General features: G+C 43.0%; 1 long non-coding RNA gene across 1 annotated transcript; it reads left to right on the forward strand.

Moving 5' to 3' along the window:
• Positions 1-15: 15 nt before the first annotated feature.
• LOC107199404 lies at positions 16-5,356 on the forward strand. The gene is made up of 2 exons (XR_001519209.2): positions 16-653; positions 4,662-5,356. It is a non-coding gene; the product is annotated as an uncharacterized LOC107199404 (long non-coding RNA).
• The last annotated feature ends 720 nt before the right edge of the window (positions 5,357-6,076 follow it).

Consider the following 6,076-nt stretch of genomic DNA (forward strand, 5'->3'; position numbering starts at 1 on the left):
GGGTGTCTCCAGCGCTTTGGGTCTCTGTTCTGGGCAGTCCATGAGAGTTTGGACCTTTGATAAGGGCGATAGCACAGATTAGCACAGCCTTGTACAAATAGATAAAGGATGGAACTTAGGCAAACAGAAACCATGCCAAATGCAAGCTGCACACAATCTCAGCTCTGCAAGGCTGACAAGGCAGAAATTAGGCAAAACAGTAATATTGTGTATACTCAGAAGTGGGGGTCAAGGAACAGGTCAAGGAACAGCACCTAAAAAGAACACCAGATGTTGAAGTCAGAGCCCAAAGAACCATACAAAGACTTCCAGGTTTGGCTGTGACCATATCAAAGAAAGTTAAGGAAGTGGGGATAGCTGATGAATACGTAATCAGTGTGTGTGATAAAATCTCTGTTCCCCCAACACTCGTGGCACTCGATTGGAGGAATGATCCTCCGAGTGCCCAGTGCTGCAATAAAGAATGGCTGCTTTCTAGTCCTCAAATTGTGTTATAAAGTTTCTGGCTGGCCAATTTCAGCATCATTTTTGTCAGATCCAGATGTGACACTCTGCCTGATCTCCCGTGGATCTGACGGGTCTCTGGATCTTTATGTCAGGACAGTGACTTTCCTGGAGAAGACCACAGACCCTCAGATCAGTCTGGGACACAGGTAAGACCCCATTCAATAATAAAGCATTTTTTCGGAATCCTGCACTCATATTCCAGCACAGTGGGTGGGTTATTTGGTATTACAGAATTTAGTATTTGACTTGGTTTTACTGACTGATAATTGTTTTGTATTTGTATTGGTATTGGTATTTGTATTTGTATTGTAACATTCTGGGTTTTTTATTTGGAGATGGGCAGTGGACAGTCTAAAGAGAGTACTTTGAAAAAATCCCCTCTTGGTTGCATTTTGCAACTTTGGAGCAAGATTGAGGGCCCCTCTGGGGGAACAGTGACCACAGAGAATTTGATTAAGTACTGTAATCAGTGTTGGCCGCTGTACAAACTGGAGTCTGGAGAAAAGTGGCCACAAAATGGAACCTTGAATTATAATACACTGCTACAGTTACTGTTGTTTTTAAGGCGGGAGCAGAAATGGGATGAGGTGATGTATGCTGATATGTTTGTCACTTTGCGGAATCATCCCGAATGGCAGAAAGATTGTGGCTTGAATCCAGCTCCCTCAGACCCTTTGGTGCTGCCTCCTGAAGAGGAGAACCAAGGAGAACACTTAAAACACTATTCTACAAGCAGAGTAAGACAAATTTGTTGCAAACACCTCCCCGATAAGGAGGATGATTTTGATCTTAGTGTCAGCAGCTGCAGGCTGGACGGGGGAACAGATAATCAGGCTGCTGAGGCTGATACTGTGAGGGAATTGGCACAAAACCAGGCAGATTTAGCACATCTAGAAGAGAAGATAGAGAGGATAGAGAAGATGCATCAAAGAGCACAAGAGAAGGTAGAGAAGATACAGAGGATGTATCGAGAAGGAGAGGAGAAAATAAAGGAGATAGAGAGGAAGTGTCGAAGGGCAGAGGAGAAGATAGAGAGGATAGAGGGGATGCGTCAAGGAGCAGAGGCTTTTAGGGAGAAGTAGAGCTAAGCAGAAATGTGACAGGATATGCAAGGTGGGTGCACCACTAGATTTCCCAATAAAAGGAAATTTGAGTAATGGTTGTATAGTAATTGTTGGTGCAACAGGGAATTGCATAACTCGGCCATTTTTAAAACCTATTTATTAAAAATTAGGAAAACCATGGATTAACAATTCACCAATTTTTGTATCTAGTCAATTTACCAAAGCTTCTCATTAGGAGAGATTTACTGGAAAAACTAAACGCTGGAATTAAATTTAAAACTATCAAAACACAGGTGGTTATTTGAGAATCTAATTATGTGGAAGTCTACTTTTGCAGTGCAGTCACTGGAATGAGATGTGATCCATGTGCCAGTATCATTTGGGGATAAAGTGATTCCGATAGTCTGTGCTGGAGAGGTGCCTGGGAGGTCCCAAAGAACAGAGCCTGTAAGAATTAAACTGAAACGTGGAGCAGGACTGGTAAAGCAAAAACTTTATCCTTTGAAAATAATGGAAAACTTGATAAAATATGGCATATTGAAGGAATGTGATTCCAAATTAAATATCCCTAATTGGCCACTGAAGAAGGAAAATAGAAATGTTTACCAGCTGGTACAGGACCTCAAAGCCATAAATGAGATAGTAGAAGATATATACCAGGTATAGTAAATACTTATACCTTGCTAATAACCTTGACTGAAAAATGAAAATGCTTCACAGTATTAGGGCTGAAAGATGCCTCTTTCTGTATCCCTTTGAGTACTCAAAGTGAAGAGCTTTTTGCTCTTCAAATGTAAAAAAAATCCAAACACAGGGAAGAAGGACCCAACAGGCTTGGACAGCTGTACCACTGGGATCTGAAAACAGCCCCACCATGTTTGGAATCAACTGTCAAAAGAACTGGTGAAATGGAAAAAAAGAACCCTCTTGGGAGTCTTGTTCCAGTATGGAGATGCCATTCAGAGAGGCACTGAAACTCAACAGCAGTGCTGGGATCAGACCATGCTATTACTGAATTTCCTGGGAATGAGTGGGTACAGAGTATCCAAAGACAAAGCACAAATATTCCAGATCCTGCCCTGGGATTCCACAAAAGAGGCTGGGACAGGAATGAAATGAAACAATTTGCCAACTCCCACAGCCATGAAAGGCAGGAGAGTTGTGTGCATTTCTGGGGATGGTGGGAGTCACCTGTGGATCAGCAATTATGGGCTGTGTGAGCTCTTGAAGACACCTCAGGAGGACTTTTTATCCTGGACTGATGATTCATGGGCTGCCTTTTTACAGCTCCAGTGAGCCCTTTTGGGGCTCTGCTTTGGGGCTGCCATACCCCATGAACAAATTCCCTCTGAAAGATGAAACCCAGCACTGGGAGTGCTGTCACAACTCCTGGGCACCAGAGCTGTGGCCTTTTTTTCAAAACCACTAAATAATGTCAGCCAAGGCTGGCTTAGACTCAGGGCAGTGGGAGCTGCACTTCTCTTGATCCAGGAAGCTTGAGAACTGATGCTGGGACAAAATATTGTCATTTATGTACCACACATGATGCAGTTGGTACACCAGGTGGTCTTGCTGGAGCAAGACTTTGTGACACTCAAAACAACTTCCATGGTTAACCCTGCTATGTTCTAATCTGACCAACAAGTGGAAGAAACCCCAGAGCATGACTGCTTACAGACTAGAAAGTAGTGTGTTCCAGCAGACCTCACCTAGGAGACAGCCCCTTGGAAAGACCTGTTTCGGAATTGTTTAGTGATGGAAGCAGCTTTGTCTGAAATGGAAAATGACTCTCTGGATACTCAGTGACTCCACACCATTAGGAAATCAAATCAGGAGTGCTTCTCTCTGATGTTTCAGCCCAGAAAGCAGAACTAACTGCACTCACTTGAGTTTTGGAATTGAGTAAAGCAAAATGAGTTAATATTTGGACTGTTTATAAATACACTTTTGGAGTGATACATGTACATGGGTCTATCTAGAAAGAAAGAGGCTTTTTGACATCTCAAGGCATGCTGATGAAAAATGGAAAACAAATCTTGGATTTACTCAAAAGTGTCCAGAAACCAGCAGAAGTTGCCATCATGTAGTGGAGAGCACACCAAGTGGGTAAGACCAACCCAGAACTGGGGAATCATTTATGCTGATAAGGCTGCCAAAGAGGTTACAGAAAAAGGCACAAAGAAAACAAAGTTTATCCTTAATACCACTGCCAGAGATACCTTTCCTAGTAGAAAGAAAACTCCCAGAGTACAGTGCTTAGGAACTGTCAATTAATTGAAACCTCAGAAGCAGGATTTGATCCACAAGGCTGGGCTGTTACTCCAGCTGGGCAAAGAGTAGTCCCAGAATCATTCTTTTGTGAAATAGTGGAACACACACACAAAGCCTCTCAATGGGCTACCTCTAGAAACATTTGCAAAAATGTGTAATTGGGTCTAAAATGGCTCAGATTGTACAATCAAGAATCCAGCAATGTATAGTTTGTAAAAAAAAACCAATCCTAACATGACTAACAAAGTAGTGTTAGGAGCCATCAAATCTGGAAAAGTTTTGGGTGAATACTGGCAGATTGATTTTACTGAATTGCCCAGAAAAGGGGGGTATAAATCCCTCCAAGTTCAGGTGGATAGCTTTTCTGGGTGGCCAGAAGCCTTCCCTTGTTGCATTAACCAGGCTGGAGAAGTGATTAAAATACTGTTGAATCAAGTAATACCTGGATTCGGGGTACCTTTGGGAATATCATCAGACAGAGGTTCCCACTTTATTGCAGAAGTGGTACAACAGGTTAGGAAAGCAGTGGGAACAGTTTGGGATCATTATACTCCTTAGAAGCTCCAAGCTATTGGCAAATTAGAATGTATGAATGATACAGTCAAATTGAAATTGGGCACAATATGTCAGGAAGCCTTGACAAAAGTCTAAGCCTTACCTGGTCCAAGGTCTAGTTCAAATTAGAATTCAGCTGTGAGGCTCTAGCAAAATCAGCCCATATGAGCTACTCTATGGTCAACCCTACTAACTTCCACACATTCCAGGAAACACACACATAAAAGGAGAGGTTGATTTGAATAATTGCCTCGTTTCTCTTAGTAAGACTTTACAGGATTTCCAGTGAGCAGTGGAGATCTCCAGACCGATGGGATTGGACACACCAGGGCACAAGTTTCAGCCAGGAGACTGGGTCTGCTTGAAAGAGACTGGGAAACTGCTCTGCTCCAGCAAAAGTGGAAGGGATCTCTCCAAGTGCCACTGACAACTTTTTGCAATGCACAGCTCTAGAAGAAATCTGGACCAAAATTAACTCCTGGTTACCCAGTTGGACTTGGTGAAAACACGTGTTTGTAATGGTTACCACAATAATTGTTGTATGGTTTTAATTTGCATCATGATTCAATTTTGCAGCTGTTTTAGTGCCTTATGCTATAAATGAAATAGAGGTATTGACAGACCAGTGCCCAAAGGAACTGAGTCTTAAACAACGGGGGAGCATGATAAGGACAGTAGAAGGGAACAGCAAAGATACTGTACTTTAAAGGGACTAGAGGAACAGCTACCTAAAAAAGACACTGGACATTGAAGAGAGACCCCAAAGAACCATATAGGACTTCAAATAAGGGGTGTGACTATGTCAGAGAAAGTCAAGTAAGTGGGGATAGCTGATGAATATGTAATCCGGGTGTCTGACAAAATCTCTGTTCACCCAGCACTTGTAGCACTTGAGTGGAGGAAGGATCCCCTGAGTGCCCAGTGCTGCAATAAAGAATGGCTGCTTTCTAGTACTCAAATTGTGTTGGAAAGTTTCTGTCTGGCCAATTTCAGTGTCACTACCCACTTTCAAAATGCTCAGTCATGGTCTGGTCCTTCTGCAGCTGAAGCAGAAATAAAATGTCCTTCTGACGGTCTCTGGTGACTTCATTCCTGCTCTTGCCAAAATGCACGGGTGGTGTGTGGTCACCTCATAAAAGCTGATGGGAAATACCAAAGGCTGATCCCTGGTGTTCTAATCACTGGTTGGAGACATGGTGCAGACAATGGAATCAAAATTAAAACATGAGGTTTATGGATATTGATAGTTCTGCACCAAAAACATTTTGAAAAGTTTAATTACAACTTATATTTTTTTTCCTTTTCAAGTAGTCTGCAAGGAAAATATAATTTAATTGGCCATTTCTTTCCTTGCACAACAAGGACATCAGGAGTAATTCAATAATTGACACCCAGCAGTGTCAGCTCCCTGTTCAGCACCATGTAGGTGAGTGATGGTACCCCACAGGTAATCAAAGTGGCAGCCAAGAGAAGGGATGTGGGGGCCCAGGAGCATCTGAGCATCCACAGGATGCCCAGGGCTCTGTTTTTATCACAGGAACCAAAGGCACTTCCTCCAGAGCAGAGAAGTGAAATCTGCACCAAGCGTGCTGCTCTCGGTGTCTCTGAGCCCCCGGCACTGGTGGCTGTTCCTGAGTTCCAGTTCCACTTGGCACCTGCCATTCCACCGTCCTTCCAGC

Source organism: Parus major, unplaced genomic scaffold, assembly GCF_001522545.3.
Source record: "Parus major isolate Abel unplaced genomic scaffold, Parus_major1.1 Scaffold660, whole genome shotgun sequence".
In the NCBI taxonomy this organism is placed as follows: Eukaryota; Metazoa; Chordata; class Aves; order Passeriformes; family Paridae; genus Parus; species Parus major.